At 45.3% G+C, this 14,917-nt stretch overlaps 1 protein-coding gene and 1 long non-coding RNA gene across 3 annotated transcripts in view; one reads left to right on the top strand and one right to left on the bottom strand.

Moving 5' to 3' along the window:
* Nucleotides 1–251, bottom strand: part of ELOVL6 (ELOVL fatty acid elongase 6) — a 131,103-nt gene extending 130,852 nt beyond the window's left edge. The window contains exon 1 of one of the 2 annotated variants that reach the window (XM_008267482.5): nt 27–251. The gene's annotated coding sequence lies outside the window, so the exon portion shown is untranslated. The remainder of the gene's footprint in view (nt 1–26) is intronic. The other variant, XM_051819519.3, reaches the window with a different exon arrangement.
* LOC149125071 (uncharacterized) overlaps nt 1–14,917 on the top strand; it is a 37,435-nt gene that overhangs the window by 222 nt on the left and 22,296 nt on the right. The window contains exon 2 of the long non-coding RNA XR_016212036.1: nt 3,022–3,205. This is a non-coding gene — a long non-coding RNA (uncharacterized LOC149125071). The remainder of the gene's footprint in view (nt 1–3,021; nt 3,206–14,917) is intronic.

Here is a 14,917-nt window from a genome sequence, read left to right as displayed (position 1 = left end):
ACTCCGGAGCTCCGGCTCAGACTCACGTTCGCCGGGGGCCGAGTGGCCCGCAAAGCGCCCTCCGTCACGTGCAGCCGGAGGAGGATGAGGATGAGGAGGGTGGAAGTCGGGAGAGGCCAATAGCCGGAAGTGGAAGAAAGGACTGGGAGAGGGGTTAGGTGGAGGGTTTGGGTACCGAGAGGGGGATAATTAATGAACAGAGACAAAGGAGGAGAGGAAGTTAGCGACCGGAGAACTGGACCAACTGGTCCAATGCAAAGGCTTTATTTGTATGCATGGGTAATTTTGACTTATTTGTTGTTGTAGATACTGTTTGAGGAGAGGGTTGGATGCAATGTTGACCTCATACATCAAAAGAATTCTGCTCCATCTGCCCCTTCAATGATTTCCCCCAGACGTGGGGGAAAATGAAATGGGAGGGCAAGGAGTTGTCCAATAATCTAATATAGGAATGCAATTGTAAACTTAAAAAAATAATAAACAACCTGTACTTTCAAAATTAAACGGACATTAAGACCAAAAAGAAAATGACCCTTCTCAGATGCAAATAGCCCTCACCTCCCCGGGAGTCCAAAGGGAGGGTATTTTCATTCAAAGATGGGAGCCTCTGAAACTTGGGAACTCAGAGGAGCCTCTTCCTAGGGAGCAAGGTGTAGTAAGAAACTAAAGAAAAAGTTTTTAACAATCCAGTACAATTTTATGTAAACCAAAGGGCCTGCCCGGTTGCTGATTTGCAAATCAATGAATAGGTTGACACTCCAGGTAGGGAAGTTGCTTATCTTTCCTTTTAAGGATTGTCATTCTGGAGACTTCTACAGTGCAAGTCTGAGTGAATTTAAAGGTGAGGCCCAGGCCCAAAACACTTGGCTGAGTTAGGCTGGAAAGTAGGTGTGGTCAGATGAAAAAGATTTTATAGCACAGGGGCTGGGCCTCTGAGTAATCAATCAATATTTGTAAAGTGATGAGTAATTGTTAAGTATATGAAAGAGAATAGGAAAGTGAGGAAGCGCTCAACAGTGAGAAAATCCTAGAAAGACCTCATTGTATGTTGCAAGGATAAGTCTTATTTTTGTCCAAAAGTAAATAAATTTTAAATTCATTCTTTGTGTTTGCAATGTAATCGATTTGAAAGCAGTTTGAGAAATTCACATTTGTTTACTATGTTTTCTTTTTTAAAGATTTATTTATTCTGAAGACAGAGTTACACAGAGAGAGGAAGAAACAGAGAGAGGTCTTCCATCCACTGATTCACTCCCCAAATGGCTACAAAAACGGGGACTGGGCCAGGCCAAAGCCAAGAGCCAGGAGATTCTTCAGTCTCCCATGTGGGTGCAGGGGTCCAGACACCTGGGCCATCCTCCACTGCTTTCCCAGGCACATTAGTAGGGAGCTGGATCAGAAGTGGAGCAGCCAGGTCCCAAACCTGAGCCCATATGGGATGCAGGCATCCCAGACAACAGCTTTACCGGCTATGCCACAAAGTGCCCCTACTATGTTTCTTATTTAAAGCATGTCTGTTATTCCCTGCTTATTTTCTAAACATGGATGTGGGGTTATATTAAAAACAAATCTGGACCTTAAAAGAGCAGTTATAAAAAACAGTAAATACTTGATGTTAGTGAAATGGTGCTGTCTTATCTAAAGGCGCCATCTCCAGTCACCTTCTACAGAGGGTTGCACTGAAGAGCAAGCAAGCACGAGAAAGCCCCGAGCTGAAGAATGAGTTTGCAGGCTTTAGGAAAAAGCCTGGTGTGACTCTAGGCCACAGCTAAGGAGTAGCAGAAAATTAGATTGGAGAGGTAGCCACAAGAAAAAGTAGTGTGTTCTGATTTCATTCTGCCTGTTGTGTGGGGGGGGGAGGTCGTGGGAGAGAGGAGGTTACAAGATGTTATACTGAGAAATAGCATGTTAATTTCCAATAATTCCACTGCTAGGAATTTATAGATATATCATCAAAGACATTATGGATGTTTGTGTAAGATACATAGCACCCTTGGTAGCAGCAACAAAAAAACCTGGAAACATATGATGGAATAATTTTATATCAGAATATTTTGGGATTTTTGTTCTATAGATCACAATATCAAAGGAATTCCTGATATGTATGAAGGAAAATGAAAAGGCAAGGCACAGAACATTATGTATAGTGTTATATGTAAATGACATCTATGCTGTGCATAATATTTTTTAAAGATTTATTTTATTTATTATTTGAAAGACAGAGTTACAGAGAGAGATAGACAGAGAGAGAGGTCTTCCATCTGCTGGTTCACTCCCCAGATGGCCACAATGGCCGGAGCCAGGAGCTTCTTCTGGGTCTCCCACACAGGTGCAGGAGCCCAAGGACATGGACCATCTTCCACTGCTATTCCAGGCCACAGCGGAGAGCTGGATAGGAAGAGAAGCATCCGGAACTCGATCTGGCGCCCATATGGGATGCTGGCATTTCAGGCCAGGGCTTTAACCCGCTGCACAACAGTGCCTGCTCTGGTACATAATAATTTTTTAAAAACAAAGATTTGTGTGATGTATATGAATGATATTCAAAAAGCTCATGGAGGCCGGAGCCGCGGCTCAATAGGCTAATCCTCTGCCTAGCAGCGCCGGCACACCAGGTTCTAGTCCCGGTCGGGGCGCTGGATTCTGTCCCGGTTGCCCCTCTTCCAGGCCAGCTCTCTGCTGTGGCCAGGGAATGCAGTGGAGGATGGCCCAAGTGCTTGGGCCCTGTACCCGCATGGGAGACCAGGAGAAGCACCTGGCTCCTGGCTTCGGATCAGCGCAGTGCACCGGCCGCAGCGCACTGGCTGCGGTGGCCATTGGAGGGTGAACCAACGGCAAAGGAAGACCTTTCTCTCTCTCACTGTCCACTCTGCCTGTTAAAAAAAAAAAAAAAAAAAAAAGCTCATGGATGGGCTGGTGCTTTGGCATAGTAGGTCATAGTAGGTTAAGCCTCCACCTGCGGTGCTGGCATCCTGTATTAGGGTGCCTCTTCAAGTCCTGGCTGTTCCACTTCCAATCCAGCTCCCTGCTAATGGCCTGAGAAAGCAGTGGAAGATGACCTAAGTGCTTGAGCCCCTGCACCCACATGGGAGACCCTGAAGAAGCTCCTGGTTCCTGGCTTTGGATTGGCTCAGCTCTGGCCGTTGCAACCATTTGGGGAGTGCACCAGCGGATGGAAGACCTCTCTCTGTCTCTCCCTCTGTCTGTAAGTCTGCCTCTCAATTAACTGAAATAAATATTAAAAAAAAAGTTCATGAAAAAATGAAAGAAGCTATACATAGTTTTCAATTTTTTTTGCACCAAAGTAAACTCATACTAACTTGTTATAACATGTCTGAATCCAGTTTGAGGCACTAAGAACAGAGTTCCTATTAGAACAGCAAGAATTCTGCTAACATTGAAGCAAGAGCAAACAACATTTAGGAAGAAGTTCTGGTTGAAGAGTTAAGAAATTAGTAATGCTTTATTAAAAGAAACCAACCATTCATACATGGATAACTCACTTTTAGAAGGGATTAGCATGGGTATTTGGCATAATGGTTAAGGTGTCTGTGCTCATATCCGAGTGTCAGGATTCAAACACTGACTCTGGCTTATGACTCTAGCTTCCTGCTAAGACATGCAATAGGGACGGCGCCGCGGCTCAATAGGCTAACCCTCCGCCTTGCGGTGCCGGCACACCGGGTTCTAGTCCCGGTAAGGGTGCCGGATTCTGTCCCGGTTGCCCCTCTTCCAGGCCAGCTCTCTGCTGTGGCCAGGGAGTGCAGTGGAGGATGGCCCAGGTGCTTGGGCCCTGCACCCGTATGGGAGACCAGGAAAAAAGCACCTGGCTCCTGGCTTCGGATCAGCACAATGCGCCGGCCGCAGCGCACCAGCCGCGGCGGCCATTGGAGGGTGAACCAACGGCAAAAGGAAGACCTTTCTCTCTGTCTTTCTCTCTCTCACTGTCCACTCTGCCTGTCAAAAAACAACAACAACAACAACAAAGACATGCAATAGGTGATGGCGGGATCCTTGTTACCTAAGTGGGAGATCTGAATTGAGTTTTTGTCTCCTGGATTTTTTCCATGGCCTGGGCCATTGCAAGAATTTAAGGAGTAAACCGGCTAGTGCTGTGGATCCCTTGGTTAATCCTTCGCCTGCGGCACCGGCATCCCATATGGGAGCTGATTCTAGTCCCAGTTACTCCTCTTCCAGTCTAGCTCTCTGCTGTGGCCCAGGAAGGCAGTGGAGGATGGCCCAAGTGCTTGGGCCCCTGCACCTGCATGGAGACCAGGAGGAAGCACCTGGCTCCTGGCTTTGGATTGGTGCAGCGCGCCAGCCATAGTGGCCATTTTGGGGGTGAACCAACAGAAGGAAGACCTTTCTCTCTGCCTCTCTCTCTCTCACTGTCTATAACTCTACATGTCAAATAAATAAATAAATAAATAAAAAGAACTTAAGGAGTAAACCAGAAAATGGGAACTTCTGTCTGTCTCTGTGCTTCTTGAATAAATAAGATTGCTTTAAGATGATCAAAAAAGAGACAATGCTGAAGATGGAGCCTGTAGCAGCAAACCATTCACATCAATTTATGGGGGGGGGGGGGGCGGTAAATCTTGTGGAGCCAGCACTGTGGTATAGAGTGTAAAAGCCACCACCTGCAATGCTGGTATCCCATATGGGCACCAGTTCAAGACCCGGCTGCTCCACTTCCCATCCAGCTCCCCTCTAGCCTGGGGAAGCAGTACAAGATGGCCCAAGTCCTTGGGCCCCTGCACCCATGTGGGAGACCCAGAAGAAGCTCCTGGCTCAGGGCTTCAGATCAGCTTAGCTCTAGCCATTGTGGTCATTTGGGGAGTGAACCAGCGGATGGAAGATCTCTCTCTCTCTCTCTCTCTGGCTGTACCTTGCTATGTAACTCTTTCAAGTAAATAAAATAAATCTATTAAAAAATAAAAATAAATAAATAAAATCAATCTTTTCCACTCCCTATTTGATAAGGACCCAGAGTTCATAATAGAAATTATAACCAAGACTATAGACATCTCAGTTGGTTCGACTTACATAGTTCTCACTGAAAACTTAATATCGAACAAAGTGTTTGCTCCATGGGTGCCTAGCTTGGCTACAGATAAGAGCAGAGCTTTCAATGGAAATTTTCAACAACTGGGACCAAGATCCTGAAGCAAGTCTTTGAAGCATTGTGATAGGAGATGAAACAGGCCTTTATCAGTACAATCCTGAAGGCAAAGGACAGTTAAGGCAACAGCTACCCAGAAGTGGAAGTGATGTAGTCAAAGCCAAAGGAGACCTGCCAGGAGCAAAGGTCACAGCAATGGTTTTTTGGAAGATGCTCAAGCATTTGACCTGTTGATTTTCTAGAGGGCCAAAGGACAATAACATCTGCTTCCCATGGGAGTGCTTTGAGAAAGTAAGTCAAAGATTGAGCAGAAACTCTTCCCCAGAAATCTTCAAGAGAGTCCTTCTCCACCATGACCGTGTTCCTCATCTTTCCTAAGCAAGGGCGATATGGGGAGAGTTTCACTGGGATCTCATCAGGCATCTAATCATTGGGCCAGCTGGCTCCTTCTGACTTCTTTTTAGTTTCCTAATCTTAAAAATATCTTTGAAGGGCACCCATTTTCCTTTAGTTAATAGTATAAAAAGGACTGAGGTAACATGGTTACATTACCAGGACCATCAGTTCTTCAGGGATATACCCAGTGGCTGCCATCATCACTTACAAAAATGTCTAGAGCTTGATGGAGTTTATGCTGCTAAATAAAGTTTATGATTTTGGGTTTGGCGCTGTGGCGTAGGGGGTAAAGCCGCTGCCTGCCGTGCCAGTATCTCACATGGGCTCTGGTTCGAGTCCTGGCTGCTCCACTTCTGAAAGAGCTCCCTGCCATGGCCTGGGAAGGCAGTAGAAGATGGCCCAAGTGCTTGGGCCCCTGTACCCATGTGGGAGACCTGGAAGAAGCTCCTGGTTCCTGGCTTCAAATCAGCCCAGTTCCCATTGTTACGTCCATTTGGGGAGTGGACCAGCAGATGGAAGACCTCTCTCTCTCTCTCTCTCTCTCTCTGCCTCTGCCTCTCTGTAACTCTGCCTTTCAAATAAATAAAGAAATCTTTTAAAAAGTTATAATTAGAATCTACACTATCCAAAAGTAAATAATCTTTTTGAAAAGTTTATAATTTTTATTTTTCCCATTTAATTTCATTTTCTACTGTTTTAAGTCCTAGTTTTAAGCTCTAGTCCTGGATGGGGTGTGGGGAGATAGTCTTCAAAAAATCTGTGTGCAGATGGAATGAAAAGATTATGCCCATTTTCTGTGGAGTTCTTGAGGTTCCCTCCTATGTGGGGAAAGATCTGGGAACACACTTTGGGAAGCTTCCTCTTACTGTTTACACTGTTGATTTTTCTGTGGTATTTGAATTTTCTCACAGCATACCTGTATTTCATTTAAAAATGAATTATCTTAGGAAGATAATGAATCATGTTTCTTTTGAAAGCTGCATATATTGAAAAGCTTAATAAGTACTCTAATATTGGAAATCAAACCTTTTAAATGGTTATTTTTCTAGAGTTATTTAAAATTACAGGACATACACTAAGGTTTGGAAGGAGGGAAGGGAAAGTTGGGAGAATGTCCAGCGACACCACTCAGAATTTTTATGAAAAGGCTTATTGTATGTGTTTCTAAGCCATAACCAGATATGTAGCTAATATTGAATAAAAATAACTAGGGCTCAAGAAATACAGTTAATTCATATTTAGCAGCAACATTTTTGAAATTTAGGTCAGAGGAAAAAGTATTTGATAGATGGGAAACTTTCCTTTAAAGATTACTGCCAAATAGGAGATCTAGATTTTAGTCCTGGCTCTGTGACAGACTTAGGTATCTGACCTTGGAGAAAGAAAACTGATCCTTTCATTCCCTTTTCTAAAAAAATAGCAGTACTAGTCTGAATGATCTTGATACCAACTCAGGATTTCTCTGGCATACAAACATGTTAAACGCATGCACATTGTTTGGGGGACCTTTCTGACTTGCTTTTCTAGGTTTCTTTTTTTTAAAAGATTTATTTTATTTGTTTGTGAGAGTTACAGAGAGAGGTAGAGACAGAGAGAGAGGTTTTCCATCCGCTGGTTCACTCCTCAGATGGCTGCAACGGCCGGAGCTGAGCAGATCCGAAGCTAGGAGTCAGGAGCCTCTTCTGGGTCTCCCATGTGGGTGCAGGGGCCCAAGGACTTAGGTCATCTTCTACTGCTATCCCAAGCCATAGCAGAGAGCTAGATTGGAAGTGGAGCCGCCAAGACTAGAACCAGCGCCCATATGGGATGCCGGCACTTCAGGCCAGGGCGTTAACCCACTGTACCACAGTGCCGGCCCCTCTAGGTTTCTTTTCTTAGGCAGACACCAAGCAAGCTGGAGCTCTTGACTTTGAACATTTTTAAAAATTTATTTATTTATTTGAAAAATAGCGTTACGGGGGGAAAGAGAGACAGGAACGACAGAGAGAACATCTTCCATCCGCTGGTTCACTCCCCAGATGGTCTCAATGGCCAGCGTTGGGCCAGGCTGAAGCCATGAGCCAGGAGCTTCTTCAGAGTCTCCCACATGGGTGCAGGGTCCTAAGTACTTGGGCCATCTTTCACTGCTTTCCCAGGTGCATTAGCAGGGAGCTGGATAGGCAGTGGAGCAGCTGGGACTCAAACTCATACCATATGAAATGCTGGCACCGCTGCACCACAGAGCTGGCCCCTTCTCTGAACATCTTAAGCTTTGCCACCCCTGCTGCTTTTCTTTAGTGGATCTCTGGGCTTGCAAGACTCTTCCCTCCCTTCTATCCACTGCTTACTTAAAATAAGTATATTTATTTGTGTGAGAGGGTGTGTGTGTGTGTGTGTTGGGGGGATCTTATCTGCAGGTTCATTGCCCAAATGCCTAAAGCATCCCTCGCTGGGCAAGCCTACAAGCAGAAACTCAGAACTCTATCGGGCTTTCTCAAATACTTGAGCCATCATCTGCTGCCTCCCGATATACACAGTAGCAAGAAACTGGAATTGGGAGTATAGCAGGACTTGAACCCAGGCACTTAGATGTGGAATGCAGGCATCCCCAAAAGGCATTTTAACCACTACACCAAATGCTTTCCCACCAACCCCCCCATTTTGCCTGTGAAATTCAGTTCACTCTTTGGTTCTTACAAGCTCCTCCCGTTTAAGGCCTTTCCTGTTCATAGGGAGGACTTCTGTCTCATCTCTTAAACTCTGCAAGTGCTTGTTACGGCAGTTCTTACAGACCTTAGCTCAGCTATCAAGGTCTTTAACTCATCCTCTCCCATGTGGATTAAAGATTTCCTTAGGAGCTGCACCGATGACTTACTGATTGTATTAGTTACTTAGGCCTGTTGTGACAAATTACTGATGTCAACCTCTGTAACAACAGAGACTCTCCAAGACAGTGCTTTCACTGGGAATGCCGAACACCCAAGCCACAGGCAACTATGTTAACATAATAAGCAGTAAACTATGGCATATTCAGGGAAGCAAAGGAAGACTAGGGTTTTTAGCGATAAAATGAGGATGGTTACCTACATTGTTTCCTTTTTCTTAATTATTTTTTTTTTATTTGACAGAGGTGTAGACAGTGAGAGAGAGAAAGGTCTTCCTTCCGTTGGTTCACTCCCTAAATGGCTGCTACAGCCGGCGTGCTGCACCAATCCGAAGCCAGGAGCCAGGTGCTTCCTTCTGGTCTCCCATGCAGATGCAGGGCCCAAGCACTTGGGCCACCCTCCACTGCCTTCCTGGGCCACAGCAGAGAGCTGGCCTGGAAGAGGAGCAACCAGGACTAGAACTGGTGCCCATATGGGGTGCCAGCACTGCAGGCAGAGGATTAACCAAGTGAGCCACGGCGCTGGCCCTACATTGCTTGCTTTCTTTCTTTCTTTCTTTCTTTCTTTTTAAGATTTAATTTATTTATTTGAAAGACAGAGTTACAGAGAGAAGTAGACAGAGAGAAAGGTCTTCCTTCCGTTGGTTCACTCCCCAGATGGCTACAATGGCTGGAGCTGCACCAATCTGAAGCCAGGAGCCAGGAGCTTCTTCCAGGTCTCCCACACGGGTGCAGGGGCCCAAGGACTTGGGCCATCTTCTACTGCTTTCCCAAACCATAGCAGAGAGCTGAATCGGAAGAGGAGCAACCAAGACTAGAACCAGTGCCCATATGGGATGCCGGTGCTTCAGGCCAGGGCTTTAACCCACTGCGCCACAGCGCCAGCCCCACCTACATTGTTTTCAAACAACTGTCCTTGGATACAAGGATCATTGCTAAAGTTGGCCGTCCAGTCTTTGAACAGGTGTCTTCACAGATATGTTTTCTGTGTAAGGTTGTGGTGACCTCTGTGCAAGGCTTTTGTCCTGCCAGAGTCTCTTTGTGATTGTTGTGATCACACAGATGTGCACGCCTGACAGCCCTTCCTTCGTGACCTCCCAGCTTTATTTATTTCTGTTAGGGGTTGACACAAGCGACTCTATTTTCATCTCGACAACTTTTACAACATAAACTCCATGGCTTAAAATAACAATTTTTTTTTAACCTCTCACTCTCTGGAGTCTCGAAGTCCGAAATCAAGGTAGCAGCTGAGTTGGTTCCTTCTAGAGACTCTGCTCATTTCTATTCACCAGCTTCCAGTGGTTGCCACCAATGTGCGGCATTCCTTGGCTTGTCGAAATGTCACATCCATCTCTCACATCACCAGCTTTTCTGTACCTCTGTGTCTTCTGCTTTTCTCTCTCTTATCACTCTCATTGGATTTAGGGTCCACCTTACTCTAGTACTGTCTCATCTTGATCCTTACCTTAATGTCAACTGCAAAGAGTTTTATTCCAAATAAGGTCAAAATCTGAGATTCCAGGGGACATGAATATTTTGGAAGGAACACTTTTTTAAAGATTTATTTATATGGAAGGCAGAGTTACAGAGAGGCAGAGAGAGAGAGAGAGAGATCCTCCATCCACAGGTTCACTCCCCAAATGGCAGCAATGGCCAGAGCCAGGCCGATCTGAAGCCAGGAGCCAGGAACCTCTTCCAGGTCTCCCACATGTGTGCAGGGGCCCAAGGGCTTGGGCCATCTTCTGTTGCTTTCCCAGGCCACAGCAGAGAGCTGGATGGGAAGTAGAACAACCAGGTCTCAAACTGGTGCCCATGTAGGATGCTGGCACTGCAGCAGCAGCTTTACCCTCTATGCCACACCCAGAAGGGACAATTTTCAACCAGTGCTCTGGCCGTAGTTCCCCAGCAGCCTTCCTTCCAGATTGTTATCTGCTTACCCATTATTCTGTTATCATCCCAAATTACAGATGAGGAGCTGGCATACACAGGTGCTAAGTTGTCTGCCCAAGATCTCCCAGCTCTTGGAAAGTTGGAATCTGGACACACACCTTTAACCACCATACTTGTGTCCCCTGCTGTCTCTCCCTTGCCTGACTGTCCATTTTAAGCCAAAAAGAGTCCTCTTAACTTTAGACCATTGAAGAGGATGACTCCAGTGAACACAGTCCAACTTCTTTCCCGCTTTATCATTTCCACTTTTTCTCAGGATATTTGGATATTTGTAAAGCGTTTTCCTTTTAGTTTACATGGGAATAAAAAAATGTCTCTTTTACCGTGACCTAGTTGCTACATCTGATTCTGATTCTGGACCTGTGATATCTACAAAGTGGGCATACTGGAGGCTACAAAAATTTTGCTAGAGAGTAAGGTATTTATAACATACATGATAGATGATTAATGTCCTAAATATGTGGAAAGAATATGTAAACAGATAAGAAATTTTTACCGGAGCTGGTGCTGTGGCATAGAAGTTTAAGTCTCTACCTGCGGTCTCAGCATCTCATATGGGCACTGGTTTAAGTCTCAGTGGCTCCACTTTCAATCTAGGTCTGTACTAATATACCTGGGAAAACAGCTGAAGATTGCCCAAGTACTTGGGCACCTGCACCAATTGTGGCCATTTGGGAAGTGAACCAGAGGATGGAAGATCTCTCACTGTTTCTTTCTCTCTCCCCTTCTCTCTGTATCTCTGCCTTTCAAATAAATAGATCCTAAAAAAAAATTTAAAAGTTCCAAATAGATTCCCATATGGGACTTGATAAAGAATTTCTTGATAAAGAAAGTACTTGTTGACAGAAAGCATAACAGATATCAGTTATTGAGTGTCTGCTATAAGCCAAACATTGTGTTTGACTTTATATGCATTATCTCATTTAATCTTTAAACAAATTGTTTTATTTGTTTATTTTCATTTTGTTTAAAAGGCAGAGAGATAGACAGGCAGAGATCTTCTATCCATTGGCTCATTCCCTAAATGCCTGTAACAGCTGAGACTGGGTCAGGCAAAAGCCAGGAGCCTGGAACTCAGTCTGAGTCTTCCTTAGGTACTTGAGCCATAACCTACTGATTCCAGGATGCACATTAGCGGGAAACTGGAATTGGTGGCATAGGAGATGGGACTTGAACCTGGTGAGTTGATATGGGAGGCAGGAGTCCAAAGTGTCATCTTAACCAATGGGCCAAATGCCTGCCCCTCATTTAATCTCTGTAACAACTCCGTGAGATAGGGAAGGTGAGCTTGAAAAGTGTGAGGACTTTGCCCGATTTATTAAATAGCCATTTTAAGTCTCTAATCTCTGTCTGTTGGACTCCAAAGGCTGGTCTCCCCGCTCTGCATAGTAGATAGCCACTAGGCATTCGGCACCAGGTGGCACAGGGATGGTTTATTCATTACAACACCACCTTCACACAGGTAAAAGATAGCAGTGCATGTATTTATGATACATGCTACACTCAGTCTATAATAAGCATATAGTTTTAGGAACCCCTTGCAACAAATTCAAAATCCCTGGGTCCATGGACCAGTTTTTAAATTCCTGATTTGAGAGCAGGTGTTGTGGTGCAGTGGGTAAAGCCTCCGCTTGGGATGCCTACATCCCATATCAGAGTACATAGGTTCTGTCTCTGTTACCAATCCAGCTTCCTGCAAACACGTATCCTGAGAGGCAGCAGGTGATGGTTCAGGTATGTAGGTCCCTGCCACCCGTATTGTAGATCTGGATGGATAAAACTCCTGACTGCATTGTTAGCAGTGTAATCAACACGGGGTCAGCCTTGATAAAGCACTTACAGTGTGTAAGACATTATTGATCCTGACACATGGATAGCACCTGATTTCTATTTCCTAAGAGATTAGAACTCTGCAATGCCAGCATCCCATTTGGGTGCCAGTTCAAATCCTGGCTGCTATACTTCTGATCCAGCTCTCTGCTAATGTGCCTGGGAAAGCAGCAGAAGATGGATCAAGTGTTTGGGCGCTTGCAGCAACATGGGAGACCCAGAAGAAGCTCCTGGCTCCTGGCTTCAGCCTGGTCCAGCCCTGGTTGTTGTGGCCATTTGGGGAGTGAACCAGTGGATAGAAAATCTCCCCCCCCCCAATAACTCTGCCTTTCAAATGAAGAAATAAATCTTAAAAAAAAAAAAAGGAACAAAGAAAGAAAAAGAAAACGGAGAGAATCATTTCACTTAGCTTAAAGTGTTTGAGAGACCTGGGCAGGGTATGGAGAAACACCAAACAGTGTGTGTCTAAACAGAAAGGAACTGTCCAGCATGCACAGGTCAACGGAACCAGCTCACCTGTGCTTCTCTCTTGAAGAACGGTCACATTGCTTGACTCTGTTTGGGTCGTGTGTTCACCTCGAGAAGAATAACTCAGGGCAGGGGTTGGGGTACTGAGATCGCCCCAGTTGGGTCAAATGCCCACTCCGTCCCTTTGGATCTGGAAAGAAGGGGAGGGAAGACTGCCCTGTGATTGACAGGGTTTATATGTGATAAAGCAATTCTCCAAATTTCCCTAAAGGAAATAGTGAGTTCCAAATGAGGCAAGAACTGCAAATGTCCCCACTGATATAGCAAGAAATGAGTATATATTTCTCATTTTCTTTCCTATTGATGTTGTAAACTAAATTCTTTATGTCACCTGTTTACTTTATCTTCAGATCTTTTCTCTGGCTTTGAAAAGTTTTTCATTCAATATCACTTTCCCTTTTTAAGTCCATGCTGCCTCTCTTGCTGACACCTAATCTCCTACCCATACTTATTTCAAATAATCCCATCTTCTTTTTCTCCATGCTGATTGAAACTCCAATTTTCAAAATTCAAAATGATTAGAAAATGCCATCAAATACATGGTGCCTCATAAATCATTAGACTTGTAAGGGCCATCTCTTCCAAAGCTTGTTCTAAAGATATGTAAGTAGTCCCGGTTGGGGCGCCAGATTCTGTCCTGGTTGCTCCTCTTCCAGTCCAGCTCTCTGCTGTGGCCCGGGAGTGCAGTGGAGGATGGCCCAAGTGCTTGGGCCCTGCACCCCATGGGAGACCAGGAGGAAGCACCTGGCTCCTGCCTTCGGATCAGCGCAGTGCACTGGCCACAGCAGCCATTGAGGGGTGAAACAACGGAAAAAGGAAGACCTTTCTCTCTGTCTCTCTCTCTCTCTCACTGTCCACTCTGCCTGTCAAAAAAAAAAAAAAAAAAAGATACATAAGTAAACACAGAGTTCCCCAGGTAGTCTATCTGGGAGAGACTCAAGGCTGGAAGTTGCACTGACTGAGAATAATCTGCTCCTGTGAGAGCCAGTCACACCTAAAGCACACGCAGCAGAAGCAGGCAGGCCGCCATGGCCAGTGTGTGCACGTCCTCTTCTTCCTTCCTCTCCTGCCTGCTGAGAATCAAACACTTCAAGCTGCAGGAGACCTCACTGACCACATTGCCCAATATCCGCATTTTTCAATGAGGCTTGGAAAGGCCAAGGGTTTTGCCCCTTGTGATGGTTCATTTCATGCATCAACTGGGCCATGGGGTGTCCAGATATAGTCAAGCATTATTATAAGACGTGTCTGGGAAGACATTTAACTGGAGAGCTGACAGAAAGCACATGGCCCTCCTTGCTATGAGGGGGCATCACATACTCCATGGAGGGGCTGAATAAAACAAAGGATTTGAATTCACTGTGAGAATACTTGAGTTGGGACATTGATTTTTCTCCTGCCCTCAGTGTTCCTGGTGCTCAAGACTTCAGAGTCAGCTGGAATCTCCACTGCCAGCTCTCTGGCTCTTGGGCCTTTGAAATAGAACACCAGCCATCATAGGTTTGCTACTTGCACATTGAGTTCGTGGGATTTCTCCGCCTCCATAATCATGTGAACCAACATCCTACAATGCCTCACTTTGTTTCCTGTTGGTTCTCTTTCTCTGGAGAACACCACTTAATACATTAGGATGACCCAGTGAATTAGTGTCAGGGATGGAAAAGAACTCAGGCTTCTGACATCAGGCCTAGTAGTTTTTCCACAGTGCCACCCTTTTCTCTTTTGAGATGCCCTTAATCTAAGAGGAGGCTGAAGTGACTTTTCAAAGTGGTGGTCTGCATGTCTTTGAGCCTACTTGGTCTCCCTCCCCTCCTACTCCCTCTTTCCTTCCTTCTTTCCTTCCTTCCTTCCTTCCCTTCTCTTTCCTCTTTTTCTTCCTCCCTCCCTCCCTATCCCCTTCCTTCTCCAATTCTTTTTATATCTTGTTATAAATAAAGCATAAAATCCAACAAAAATATAAACAAAATACAGTATGATAGTTAGAATAAGTTTTTTTTTGTTTGTTTTTTTTTGTTTTGTTTTGTTTTGTTTTGTTTTGTTTTTTTTTGACAGGCAGAGTGGACAGTGAGAGAGAGAGACAGAGAGAAAGGTCTTCCTTTGCCGTTGGTTCACCCTCCAATGGCCGCCGCGGCTGGCGCGCTGCGGCCGGCGCACCGCGCTGACCCGATGGCAGGAGCCAGGAGCCAGGTGCTTTTCCTGGTCTCCCATGGGGTGCAGGGCCCAAGCAC

This window comes from Oryctolagus cuniculus, chromosome 8, assembly GCF_051225735.1.
Source record: "Oryctolagus cuniculus isolate XC-2025 breed Fujian yellow rabbit chromosome 8, ASM5122573v1, whole genome shotgun sequence".
NCBI lineage: Eukaryota > Metazoa > Chordata > Mammalia > Lagomorpha > Leporidae > Oryctolagus > Oryctolagus cuniculus.
Note: the sequence above shows the minus strand (reverse complement) of the source record. Positions and strands in the feature narration are given on the sequence as shown.